Source organism: Mesoplodon mirus (assembly GCF_964341445.2).
Source record: "Mesoplodon mirus genome assembly, chromosome: 13".
Classification (NCBI taxonomy): Eukaryota; Metazoa; Chordata; class Mammalia; order Artiodactyla; family Ziphiidae; genus Mesoplodon; species Mesoplodon mirus.
The window spans coordinates 5,858,074-5,871,971 of record NC_138989.1 but is presented as its reverse complement, the minus strand read 5'-3'; the positions used below and the strand labels follow the sequence as shown (position 1 = coordinate 5,871,971).

Below are 13,898 nucleotides of genomic sequence, written 5' to 3'. Positions count from 1 at the left end.
CCTCAGGGCAGGGCAGTGGTGGCAACCACACAGCTCTGTGGCTGACCCAGGTGGGCACTGAGGGCTTGGGGGCAGCAAAGGGGCATTCGTGGGATCCTCTGCTGCACAGGCCTTTCCCGAGGTCCCCAGGAGAGGCCTGAGGACAGTGGGACAGTGGGCAGCTGGAGTGGGCAGCCTGGACACCAGGGAATTCCCCACTGGCTCCTGCTGGCCTCAGAGGAGAGGCCCTGAGCCAGCCACTGGCCCAGCATCCGGTGTCACTTACAAACACAGGACAGTTGCCACCCTCGGCGGGAGAGCCAGCCCTGTGCACCCGGCCCCCAGCCACGCCAGGCACTGTCGGGGTGCCTGGCCCAGGCTTGGTGAGGGACAGGGCAGAAACAGGCACGCACTGGGGAAGCCCCAGGGACCGCAGCCCGGGTCCAAATGCAGACCGAGGCTGGGGCTGGGGAGGGACCCTTCTCACCTCGCTGGGGTTTCACTTCTATAAAGTGGGAGGGCTCTCAACAGGGAAGAAAAGAAAAACCGATGGAGACCAAGATGTAGCTAACTTAATGCAAGCTTGTGGTCCACACTGACGGAGCCTCCCCACACCTGCCCGCTTGAGGGCCCTGCGGGTGTGTCTCGGCTTTCCCCAAGGCAATGTGTGGGCTGATCTCCCTGAATGGACAGGAGAACTGAGGCTCCACGGGGCTCCACGACCTGTCCAAGGTCATCCTGTCTGTGAAGGGTGGGGCAGGAACCGTTCATTAGCCCCCTTAACGCCATTCAACAACTTAGGGGTGGAGACAGATGAAGTATCCATTTGCCAGATGGGAAAACCGAGGCTCAGAGCTGTGAAGTGACTTGTTCAAGGTCACACAGCCGGGATGTGAACCCAGGCAGTCTGGCCACAGAGCGAACCAGGAGGTTGCATCCCTCCCCCCACCTCATCCTCACGCCTGTGTGGCCCCTATTACTGCCCCATTTGACAGGCAAGGAAACTGAGGTTCGCACAGGGGAGGCCCAGTGTACAAAGGGACAGAACCAGGATTCCAAGCCACGCCGTCTGGGACCCCAGCCCTCCCCGGCCTGTGCTCACACGCCCCACGAGACATCCCGCTGCCCCCCAACGGCCCCGGCGCACCCAGACCTCAGGACAAGTCACTCCCTCATCCCCTCCGCTTGCAACTGAGGGCTCCTTGTGAGCTCGGGAAGCCCTTCCAACTTTCCAGTGTTTATCCCAGCTCCTCGCTGCCAGGTCCCTGGGCAAGCCTGGGCCAGTGGCGCTGATTTCAAACCAGACGCGGGCGCCCAGCCAAGAGCCGCCGCGGTGGGAGCCGGGCGCCGGGGCAGTCGCAGCGCTGCCTGCACCTGGCCCCCTCCCCTGCTCCATGGCCACTGAGGCACCCGCCCCCCAAATCCCCAGGCCCCCAACCCACCCCCCGGGGCCAACACCGATGAACAGACGCCAGGAGCACCACATCCCTGGTCCTGCCCGCTCCCCCGCAGGGACGCACACGGTACGGGGGCTCCAGAAAAGCAGCACCGTACCCCCCACGCATCACTCCCATCCTCCCGGGCCACCTGCCTGCCCAGCACCCTTTCTGGGGCTTCAGCAACTCTGATAAGGCGTCAGGGACCGCTGTGCCCCAGCCATCGCCCGCCTGCCGGGGCACAACTGGGGCGTCAGAGCACAAGCCCGTCGGCCACCAAATGCGGTCTCCGGCGCAGGTCCCGGTCCTCCTGCGATCTGTGGCCCCCAATCTCTGCCCCCTCTCCCCCCGCCGGACGGCCGGGTCACACCGCATCTCCCTGCCCACTGCCAAGCCCGGAAACTTCTCTTACCCGAGCACATGACCGGCCTCTCGCTCACGTCAGCTCCAAACACAACTTGAAGGAACTCTCCCACAAAAACAGAAAAAACAAAAAGAAAAGAAAAAGAAAGAGAAGTAGAAGGTGCCAGCAAGTGGGTCAGCGGAGTCCACACACACACACTGTTCTGCTGGCTTCCAGAGGACACGCCGCGTCCAACCTCAAACCCATCCTTCCTCCAGGGCTGACCCGGGAGAGGGGCGGCCCCTCCGAGCAGCCGTGCCGCCTTCCCGCGAGACTGCGGGCTCCCGCCCCGGCTGGGGGGGGCCCTGCAGCCGGCCCGGCCCCCAGGCCCCCGGCCTGATGCCCCACTTAGACGGGGTGGGCAGAGGTCCCCCAGGGACCACCCACGGGACCACCCGACCCACAGCAGGGTGAAAGCGCGGCGTCGGGCCCCAGGATCCCTGCTTGCCTCCTGCCCCTCCGGGCCTATAAACACAGGGAATTACATAAGTCCACTCCTCTCGTTGGGAAGCCAAAAGTACGAGCTTTTTCTCCTAGCCTTGGCAGTAAGTAATAATTCCTCATCGCCATGGTAACCCTGGCGGGCTTCCAGCCGACACTCCGGGAGCTGAAACACGGGGAGGCCTTTTTATAGCTCGGTAGAAAAACCTCACTGTTCACCGCTCGCAGGCGAAAGCGAGCTCCAGGCCAGCGTCTCCTCCTTAACCCGTCTCCTCCCAGCCGGACCGTCCACCCAGAGGGCAGCATGGCCGGCCCGGCCTGGCCCGGCCCCGGCATGAACCGAAGCCGCTGCGCCTGTCCCTTCCCGGCCCTCCCGTCTCCAGGGTGACATGGCCACTGGGCAGGCTCTGTCTTTAAAATATTTGTCCTTGTCATCTCAGGAAAAGCAAACATGACCCCCTCACATTGGTATTCTGAACCAGGGTCGTAACAGTGACAGGCCCAGAGGGTGAAAAAAGACAAGTCACAAACACACACGCACGCACACAGTCCAAAATGGACGGCTTGGTGGTCAGCCGGGGGTCTGAACCTTGGCTGCAGCTAGCTGTGCGCCTCAGAGACAGGTCTGAGCTTCTCTGGGTGTCAGTTTCCCATCTGCAGCCGGGCAGGCTCTGTTCTGCTTCCCCAGCGCTCCGAGCAGCAGTGCTGAGGTGTCAGGGGAAGCTCCAGAGGGATCTCCAGACTCGCCCCCCTGCCCCCAGCACCCAGGAGTTGGGCCCAGTGCTGTCTGCCTGAGATGGCATCCTGAGAGATGCCGAGGGGTCCCACGGGGTACAGATGCAGGAACAGGCCGCACGGCAGGAGGCACAGCAACTGCAAAAGTCTGGAGGCCGGATCGAGTTCGGTGTGTTGCAAAAGCAGAGAAAAATGGTGTGGCCGAGTGCAGTGGTGAAGCGGGGAGAGCATTAGAGGTCAAGGTCAGGGAGTGATGGGAGAGGGGTGGGGGAGGAACGGCATGAGAACTCCGGGCAAATCACGTAACTCCGGGGCTTCCCTGGTGGCGCAGTAGTCGAGAGTCTGCCTGCTAATGCAGGGGACACGGGTTCGAGCCCTGGCTGGGAGGATCCCACATGCCGGCGGAGCAACTAGGCCCGTGAGCCACAACTACTGAACCTGCGCATCTGGAGCCTGTGCTCTGCAACAAGAGAGGCCGCGATAGTGAGAAGCCTGCGCACCGCGATGAAGAGTGGCCCCCGCTTGCCACAACTAGAGAAAGCCCTCGCACAGAAACGAAGACCCAACACAGCAAAAATAAATTAATTAATTAATAAACTCCTACCCCCAACATTAAAAAAAAAAAAAAATCACGTAACTCTGTGGACTGGAGACCCTCCCAAGAATAATAATGACAATGATAGTTAACGGTAGCACGTACTGTGTGTCCAGCGCTGTGTAAGCCCTTCACATTTTAACCCCTCTGTCCTCAGGACAGCACAACAAAAGGCAGGGGCACCCAATATACAAAGAAGGAAACAGGCCCAGAGAGGTCAAGTGGCTTGCCCAAGGTCACACAGCTGGCAAGTGGCTGAGCTGAGGTTTGAACCAGGCAAATCTGGCTTGCATCAACCCTGCCATTGGGTACAGTCAGCAGGGATTCAGAGAGTGTTAGGGGCAGATCACATTTGTATGTGATCTGAACTGGCCGGGGGACTGGAATGGCCACTAGGTGACCTGTGAAGAGGCCCACGTGGAGGCCACATGTGTGCTGACTTTCATCAGCTCACCCTCCAGCCTCTCCCAGAGTATTGTGGAAGAATTCTACAGATCTGCCTTCTTTTATAGGTGGGGAAAACGAGGCACAGAAAGACGTGAGCGACCAAAAGCTATATTTTTAGACCAAAGATCCCGCCCATCGACTTTCACCCTGACTGCCAGGAGGCCATGAAACTCAGGAACGGGCCAAACCAGCCCCACCAAAACACCGGCAGGCAGGCGGTGGGGGCCCAAAGCAGCAGGCTCAGAATGCATGGGTTCCTTTTGTTCTTTTCTGTTTCTTTTGACACAGACCTGCACCCAGACTTTCTCAGAGGCTGGCCCTGGAATCAGGAGTAACACATCCACAACCCCACCAGAGCTATTTACGCTTCGGGCAGGTGTGATGCTGGGCTGTGTCATCCCGGGGTCACTTTTTGTGCCTCTCTTCTCCAAGAAGCTGGGGAGCAGATGGTTTGCTGAGTGACTCTATGAAGATGGCAAACCATCACAAACCAGAAACAGCCCTTGGCAGCCCCATCTAGGCAGAGCCAGTCACCAAACCCAAGTTTACATTCAGAATAAGTTAGTGTGTGGTCGTCTGCTTAGCAAAAGAAGGCCTCATCCCCCAAGCCTCTGAGGGTGAGCATCCCTCGGTGCTCTGAAAAAAACCAAGATTCACCAACATGTACTTCTAGGAACCTGGCTTCGGGCAAAGCTTTGGACGGTGGAAAAGATAAGTGAAGACGTTACAGGATACACTGTGATGGGGGCCACAGAAGCATGGGGTCCCCAAAAAGAGGCAGGAGGGGTCCCTAGACCAAGTGGCCCTGGGTAAGACCCCCAGCCTCTGCAGACATCAGTCTGCTCAGCTCTGAAATGGGGCACACCTGCCTGTTGTCTCTGTCACGGTTAAGAGAAACTACACCTCTAGGGGTGCTCAAGGGACAAGAGGAGACCCACAGTCACCTCTCCTGCTCAGCATCCAGCTCCAAGTGGAAGGGATCCCCACTCACTCCCTCCCCATGTGGCTGCCTCCTGACCCGGCCAGTCTCCAAGATAAGGTTGGAAGCAGGGGGACTTCCCTGGTGGCACAGTGGTTAAGAATCCGCCTGCCAATGCAGAGGACACAGGTTCGAGCCCTGGTCCATGAAGATCCCACATGCCCCGGAGCAACTAAGCCCGTGCGCCACAACTACTGAGCCTGCGCTCTAGAGCCCGCGAGCCAGAACTACTGAGCCCGCGTGCTGCAACTACTGAGGACCACACGCCTAGAGCCTGTGAAGCCCGCGCACCGCAACGAAGAGTAGCCCCCGCTCACTGCGACTAGAGAAAGCCCGCACGCAGCAACCAAGAGCCAACGCAGCCAAAATTTAATTAATTAATTAATTTTTAAAAAAAGGTTGGGAGCAGGGTGGGGGCTGGGGGATGAGAAAGAGAGAACAAGCTAGGAACGTCCAGCTGTGTTTTTACATCTTCCTCTCTTTTACTGAACCCCAGTGCTCCCAGATGTGGGTGGGTGATTACCCCCTCCCTGGGCAGCCTAGGTTTCCTCATCTGAAAAGCCACTTACAAGATGATTTTGTGGATGTCCATCTGCACAATGAGGGATTCGTCAGCCATAAAAAGGAATGAAGCACTGATTCATGCTACCACACGGACGAACCTCAGAAACATCATGGCAAGTGCAAGAGGTCGGACACAAAAGGTCACATTTTGTATGATCCCATTTATATGAAATGTCCAGAACAGGCAAATCCAAAGAGACAAAGCCAACTAGTGGCTGCCAGGGGCTGCGAGGAGGCAGGATGGGCAGTGAGCGCTGTTGGGTTCAGAGTCCCCTTGTGGGGTGATGGAGATATTTTAGAAGTAGACAGAGGGGTTGGTTTACAGCATTGTTTTTTTTGTTTTTGTTTTTTGGGGGGGTTTTTTGGTTGCACCATGCGCGTGGCATGCAGGATCTGAGTTCCCTGACCAGGGATTGAACTCTGCAGTGGAAGCGCAGAGTCTTAACCACTGGACCACCAGGGAAGTTCCAGTAAATGTCTGTTTGTTTGTTTGTTTGTTTGTTTATGGCTGTGTTGGGTCTTCGTTGCTGTGCAAGGGCTTTCCCTAGTTGCGGTGAGCGGGGGCTACTCTTTATTGCAGTGCTCGGGCTTCACACTGCGGTGGCTTCTCTGGTTGTAGAGCATGGGCTCTAGGCGTGCGGGCTTCAGTAGTTGCAGCATGCGGACTCAGTAGTTGTGGCGCACATGCAATCTTCCCAGACCAGGGATAGAACCCGTGTCCCCTGCATTGGCAGGCGGATTCTTAACCACTGTGCCACCAGGGAAGTCCCAACATTGTTTACAAAAAACCAATGAACTGTGCACTTTCAAATGATTAATTTTACGTGTCGTGAATTTCGCCTCAATTCAAAATAAATAAAGCGGTGGTTTGGTTGAATGGACACCATTCCAGTCCAGTTTACTGATCTTCTGAAAGCCGTGTCCACCTTTAAGAGTCCCTGATCTCAGGCCTGGAGACATCAGACATTCAACAAACACTTATGGAGTGCCAGCGACATGCATTGGACACGAAGAATAAGCAGGAACAGGACGAAGATCCCTGCCCTCGTGGGGGTAACTTGGGGAAAGGTGAGGAAGTCGGCCCCAGATAAAGATGTGATGAAATTCAAGGAATGACAGTAGCTATGGACTGGTGGTTTCTGAGGTGGTGACAGCTCGACAGGGGCCTGGGTGGAGTAAGAGAGACAGGTGTGGAAACGTCTCAGAGAATAGTATCCGAGCCAAGGAAACAGCCAGGGCAAAGGCCCTCAGGTAAGGCTGCATTGCACTTGGGGAGCTCCAGGAGCAGCCAGGCGCCAGTGCAGCACAGCAGGGAAGGTCAGCCTACAGGGATCGTGTCGGTCTTCAGAGTCCACCAACAGATCTTTAAGTGTGATTAAAGTAAAATTCACAACTGCATTCGTTTCCTACGGCTGCTAAAACAAATTCCTACAGACTGGACGGCTTGAAGCCAGAGCAGGGTGTTCTTTCACAGTGCGGGAGGCCAGCGGCCCCACATCAAGGGGTCAGCAGAGCTGTGCTCCCCCCGAAGGCTCCTGGGGAGGATCCTTCCTTGCATCTTCCAGCTCCTGGTGGAGCCAGGCTTCCTTGGCTTGTGGCCACATCACTCCCTTCTCTGCCTCTATCTTCACAAGGCCTGCTCCCCGCTGTGTCTTCTCTTATAAGGACTTTGGTTGTCAGATTTAGGGCCTATCCGAATCTAGGATGATCTCATCTTAGACCATCAACTTGATCACATCTGCAAAGGCCCTTTGTCCAAATGAGTCGCATTCACACGTTCCAAGTGGATATTTCTTTGGGGGACCACAACTCAACCCACTGCCACAATCAAGACTCGCCATTCAGCAGCATCAAATGCCCGGAAACATCCCTCATCTCCCCTCTCCTTTCCACACTGATTCCAGGGGACCAGGCTGGAAGCTGCAGGGGCAAATGCTTGAGCATCTTGAGGAAATCCTCCATCCCCTCTCCCAGGGGGCCCCCTGCAGCTGGCCCTCTCCCGGCCTGAGCCAGACAAGAACAGACCCCAAAGAACCCAGACCCCCTTCCCTGAAAGACGTACCCATGAGCCACTCACAGGCAGCTGGCAGGAAAGGGGCCTCCTTGATGGGGAGCCTTTGCCCCTGAACGGAGATTTCCCCAGACCAAATGCACTGCACTTCATTACTTCTTCCAGGCACGAAAGCATCACAGTTAACCCCTGGGCCGTTTTGGCTAAAGGTAGTGAACTGTCCCTTAGGGCTGGTTTCCTGTGTGTTGTTTTTATTTATTTATTTTTATTGATTTATGGCTGCGCGCAGGCTTTCTCTAGTTGCGGCGAGCGGGCGCTACTCTTCCGTTGCGGTGCGTGGGCTTCTCATCATGGTGGCTTCTCTTGTTGCGGAGCACGGGCTCTAGGTGCGCGGGCTTCAGTAGTTGTGGCACGTGGGCTCAGTAGTTGTGGCTCACTGGCTCTAGAGCGCAGGCTCAGTAGTTGTGGCACACGGGCTTAGCTGCTCCGCGGCACATGGGATCCTCCCAGACCAGGGCTCGAACCCATGTTCTCTGCATTGGCAGGAGGATTCTTAACCACTGCGGCAACAGGGAAGTCCCTCTTTTTATTTTAAAAAGGTGCCGCTCCCACCCACAGCAGCTTTGAGCTGGCCGCAGGCAGGGCTAATTGCTCACATCGAAGCGCAGTGCCATCCTGCAGCCAAGGGCACAGAGCAACGGGCAACGATGGCTGGGGCAGGGGAGCCCACGCCTGGGCAGCAGAGGAAGGAGGAGGTGTCCAGAGAAGCTCCTGGCCACCACCAGCCAGATGCCGGAACCCAACCCAGGAAGAACAAATTACACCAGACCAGGGACACACTCCCAATGTGCCAGGCACTGGGGAGAACAGGTTTCACACCTGTGTGCTCCCTGATGCCTCACAACAATCCTACGGGGTGTTATCATCCCCATTTTACAGATGGGGAAACGAAGGAACAGAGAGGTGCAGTGACTTGCCCGAGGGCACACAGCTAGTAGTGGCAAAGTCAGGATCTGAACACGGGGGGTGTGATGCCCAAATCTACATCACTAACCACTAGGGTTTACTATCTCTCAGAACAGGTTGAGCTCCTCTGGAGGGCTCTGGGAGAAATTCGGCAGCCTCAGGCCTCCACGTTTGGAAATGGTATCTCTCTGGAAGCATTAAACGTGAATTCTCAAGTCTTGGGACCCTCTGTGACATTCCCTGGACCGGTCTGCCCAGATCACGGAGGACAAAATACTTTGAGATGAAAGTCACAGCTAAGAGCAGAGGCCACAGAATGATGACAGCCAGCTGTGGCCACCAGGGAAGCTCTTTCTGGCACACACAGTGTTTTTTAAAAAATTAGGACATTGCTTATAAAATCCAGATTTCCAGCTTCTCTTGGAAAAAAAATCAGAATATCCAGCATGCCAGTTAGCCACAATCCCCACCCCTCCCTTTTGCCTCATTCCTTTCCTTGACTGCGTCTGAGTTTGGGACACTCCTTTCCCTCACCTTGGCCACCTCCCCCCAGTGTTGAAAATAGCTGAACAAGCACTGAAGGCTTCACTGGGCAAGGAAATGGCAAAGAGAAAGGAGTGCCATTCTTGGGGCTGCAGGTGACTCTCCCTCCCCCCTGGCTTGCTGTGCTGGTGGCATGGACCTGCCTGAGAAGAAGGCCCACAGAGAAGGAAGCAGCACTGAGACAGAGTCCGCTCTCCAAGGTGTGCTTTGAGCCCCTGGATCCAGCCATGCCTGAACGTGTCCTACCCTGGACTGTGCCATTAGGAGTGCCCGTCAAGTCCTCCTCGTGGCCTAAACCTGAGTGTGTCTCCACCACAACTCAGGAGTCCTAACGAATCACCCTCAGGTCTCGCCTCAACTGATACTTGTCCAAAGAAGCCTGTCCGGACCACAGGCAGATTCGAAACGTGTTATGCTCTAGTGATACAGCCTGAACTCTGTCCACATGACCCTTACTGTTTAACTGACCCTCTCCCTCTGGACACTAAACTCCTCAAAGGCACGAACCATGCCTGACTTCCATCACTCTGACCCCAGTGGCCTACAAATATCCAGAACATTCCAAGTGCCCAATAAATGTAAATGAATCAACCAGCAAAAGAACAAAAGGGAGAAGCAAAAGCCATTAAACTTGATTTCTGCCTTAAATGTGGTAAAGGACCCAACCCCTGAGGTCTATAGAACAGCCTCAGATCCAGAGAAGTACTCCTGCTGCCCCTGGCTCTCAACATTCCTGAAACATCATGACCCCAGGGCCTTTGCACATGCTGTTCCCCCAACCCCCAAACCTAGCTGGCTCATCCCTCTTCCTTGCATAGGTCTGGTTCCTTCTCATGGTCCAGGTGTCAGTTCAACTGCCACCTCCTCAGAGACCACCCTTGATTCCTCTACCTAAAACGAGTCCCCCAGAAAGCAGAGTTGCCCCACCCTGCATCTTTCCACAACCAGCATTTCTCTGCCTTGCAACAGCATGTTTGTTTACTGTACTGCCCATCTCCCCATCAGTCTATGGGATCCACAAGGCAAGGCCCTGGTGTCTTGTTTGCTGTGTATCACACCCCACCCCACTCCCAGGAGGCCATGAGGACACCAGGCTGGCTGCAAGGAGGCAGGAAGCAGACCCTCATGTCCGGACCAGTCCTGCCCAGCCCAGAGCAGCTGCTGCATGCCTGAGGGCCCTGTGTTACACGGGGAGGCTGGCCCGCCGCCGGTGCAGCCCTGCCAAGGGATTCATTTTGGCTCCAGGCTCAGGGAGGGCTGCAGGTGGAGCCTGCACAGTGCCCATAATCAACAGCAGGTGCTGTGGAGTCAAGCTTCCTGGGTTCAAATCCCAGTTCTGCCAGCTGCCAGCTGTGTGACCTTGGGGAAGTCACTTAACCTCTCTGTGCCCGCAGCATCCTTACGTATAAAATGGGGATGATAATACTAGCCCCTACCTCGTAGGGCTGCCTCAGGAAGTACATTAGTGAATGTACATGATACATTTAGAACACAGCCTGGCATAAAGTAAATGTGCAGGAATCAGTAGAAATTATAGGGTTAATAAAAATGATAATGGCGGGGCTTCCTGGGTGGCGCAGTGGTTGAGAGTCTGCCTGCTGATGCAGGGGATACGGGTTCGTGCCCCGGTCCGGGAAGATCCCACATGCCACGGAGCGGCTGGGCCCGTGAGCCATGGCCGCTGAGCCTGCGCGTCCGAAGCCTGTGCTCCGCAATGGGAGAGGCCACAACAGTGAGAGGCCCGTGTATCGCAAAAAAAAAAAAAAATGATAATGGCAAACTGTCACATAGCACTAAGGCAAGCAAAAAGTCAGGAAATGTTGGCTTGGGTAATAAATGCAGTATTTGCTCTGTGCCTGGTCCTGTTTGAAGTGCTTTACACAGGAGTTCCTACAAGGTATGCTTGTTATTATTCATTCAACGTGTTTGTTCCAGCTCTTCCAGGCAGCCTCCCCAGATTGCTCCAACCCTCAGGAGCAACATGGACACACACAATTCCTCATGTGAGTCTGTCCTCAACTCCCCTCTCCGTCCTAGGCTACAGGGAGGGGCAGGAGGGCCCCCAAACCCCATAAGACTGAAGTCAACACAAGGGTGTACATGCCCCACACCAGCCCAAGCTGCAGCCCCTGCTGGACTCCCAAAAATGCAGGCCCCATCGGGCACCCCAGAAAGTGAAACATGCTCCCTCACTGCAGTCTGCAGTGGGGCAACTCTTGGTGGAGGCCTGGGCATCCCAAGGGCATCCCAAGGGCTCAGGCCCCACTGCCCCTGACAGGGTCAGATGTCTGAGACACAGGGCACACCGTGAAAGAGGCAGTGACTTTGGCTGGGGGTCTGGGGTCTGCGTAGACGGCGTGTGAGAACAATACTGTCCCTCCAGCCACTGCCATCCTTTCTGTCCCCCAAATGATATGGGTACTGCTGGTCTCCTGGCCACCTAGCACAGCAAGGACCCCAGCGAAGCTAGCCTTTGGCGTGCACAGGCCCTTCACTTCTCAGACAGAAGAGGCAGACCCCTCCATGCCAGGGACCTGATGTGGCCCCAAACCAGGTGGTAAGAGCTGGTTAGAATGCCGGCCAAAGCACCCACCTGCTGTGTGACCTCACTCAAGTCCCTCCACCTCACTGAGCCTCAGTTTGCTCATCTGGAAAATGGGTCTAATGATCATTATCACAGGCAGGACAACGAGTGTCCAAAGAGCCAGCAAATCAAAGCCACAAAAAAAGAAACAGAAGATCTAGAAAGAGGCTATTTTAATTTCTGTAAATGGGCTTGCTTTGTCATTAAATGAGACAAAATTTTATTTCATGGTTCAGAATGGTTTCTGTTTGGATTTACGGCAGTCCTGGAAGGAATGAGTTGATCTTTTCAGCATTTAAGCCTCTGGGTGCCTTGAGCCACCCTAAGTTAGCATCTCCCTCAAAGGGCACACGCTCAGCAGAGACAGCACTCCAGGTAACCCACACAACAGGACCTGGAGGCTAAGTAAGGAGACCTGGAAGGATGCGGGCTCTGGGGCAGACAGCATGGGTTCGAATCTCACTGGTTGTGTGACCTCAGGCAAGTCACTTAACCTCTTTGTTCCTCAGTTTCTTCATCTGTAAAGTAGGGATGACAACAATCCCTACTTCACAGGGGGGTTGGAAGATTAATAAACTATAACAGGTAAAGTGCAACACGATTACTATGATAAACCCTGTTATTGTTATTGCTGTCATTTGCTGCAATTTCAAAAGGTTTAGAAACCCAACTGCAGGATAAAGACAAGTCCACCTGGATCCCTGGTGTCTGGGGGACCAGCACCACCCAGCTCACTGGGATCCCAGAAAGGCAGCGCCTCCCTCCTCCCTCCTCCCTCCAGCTGGGGGCAGGGATTCCTATCAGACGGAAGGAGATACATGTCAGAGCTGAAGATTAAAAACAAGTACAATTATCGGGCAGGCATCCATCCATAATTATGAATTTGATGTAATTAGGCACCCCACTAACTTCATTACTTATTTATTTACGGGATTGCTTATTTAATTTACAGGCCTCCTTCTCTGAAAAGTCATCTTGGCTAACACCCCTCAGGCGGGGGAGGAGGGGACCCACTCCTCTGTCCCCACCCCCACTCCCCATGCTCCTGCCTTGCCCCAAAATAGCTCCCCAGAAGACCTCCGTGACTGAGACGCAAAGCCTGACATTCACTCAGCAGTGCTCAGTGCCAACCTGGAAGGCGGAAGGTGCAAAACATCCTTTACACCTTCATCTCTCCAGCAGAGGAAACCCAGGGGGAAGAAGGGTGATTCTAGGCACCGCCACCCTGTCACCAATTCCTGACGTGACCCTCTGGACCAGCAAGCACATCGGTGCAGCCAATGGGGCTGGTACTTCCCAGCTTGGAGAAGGAGAAAGAGCACCCAGCTCTCACCAAATGACCTTCGATAAGTCACCTGACTTCTCAGAGCCTCAGTTCCCGCAACTGTCAAATGGGATTATTAAGAACAACACTTACAAGCTAGCTAACCCTAAACCCCCCAACTGCTGCTAGTCATTGCTACCCTGTGGCCTCAGCCAATGCAATAAGGCAGGAAAAAGCAAAGTGGTTTAAAGACTTTCTAGCTTCATTCATTAATAGCCAAGAACTAGAAGCAACCTAAAGGTCCATCAACTCATGAACTGATAAACAAATGGAATCATATAAGTACACAATGACAAGTGAATCTCAAAAACTTCATGCAGAGCGAAAGAACCCAAACACCAAAAAGTACATACTTTATGATAATTTTATTATGAAAACCTAGAAGTTTCTATAACCTCTATGACAGCAGATCAGTGGTTGCTTCTGGTGCAGGGTGGGTGGAGATTCTTTTGGGGGTGATGGAAGCGCTCTACAACCTGATGGTGGTGGTTATATGAATGTTTACATTTGTCAAAACTCATGGAGCTGAACCCTTAAAATGGGTGTATCTTATTACAGGTTAATTACATATCAATAGGCTTTTTTTAAACTGTAACAGAAGAATATATACATATTTTATTAATACCACTAACTCCAATCCCCATGCCCAGGGAATATATCCCCATTTCCAGGTCAGGTCTGCTGGTTCCTTCACTGCCCCTCAAGTTCCCCCAAAGCCCCTGATTTATGAGCCCTGGACAAGTCAGGTAAGGACTGAATCCCAGATTTATCCCTTCCTTCCTGGGTCATTTAGGGCAAATCACTTTGCCTCTCTGCCTGTCAGCTACAAAAGCAGGGTTATAAATAGCATGATCCTTGGAGAGTTATTGTACACTAAAATGAACCAAGGTA

At 54.4% G+C, this 13,898-nt stretch overlaps 1 protein-coding gene across 26 annotated transcripts in view; it reads right to left on the bottom strand.

Annotated features, from left to right (window-relative positions):
* NCOR2 (nuclear receptor corepressor 2) overlaps window positions 1-13,898 on the bottom strand; it is a 224,761-nt gene that overhangs the window by 173,253 nt on the left and 37,610 nt on the right. Inside the window, exon 1 of one of the 26 annotated variants that reach the window (XM_082641473.1) lies at window positions 1,828-2,047. The exons of the other annotated variants lie outside the window; for them this stretch is intronic. The gene's annotated coding sequence lies outside the window, so the exon portion shown is untranslated. Of the gene's footprint in view, window positions 1-1,827; window positions 2,048-13,898 lie in introns of those variants that run through there. 26 annotated transcript variants of the gene reach the window in all.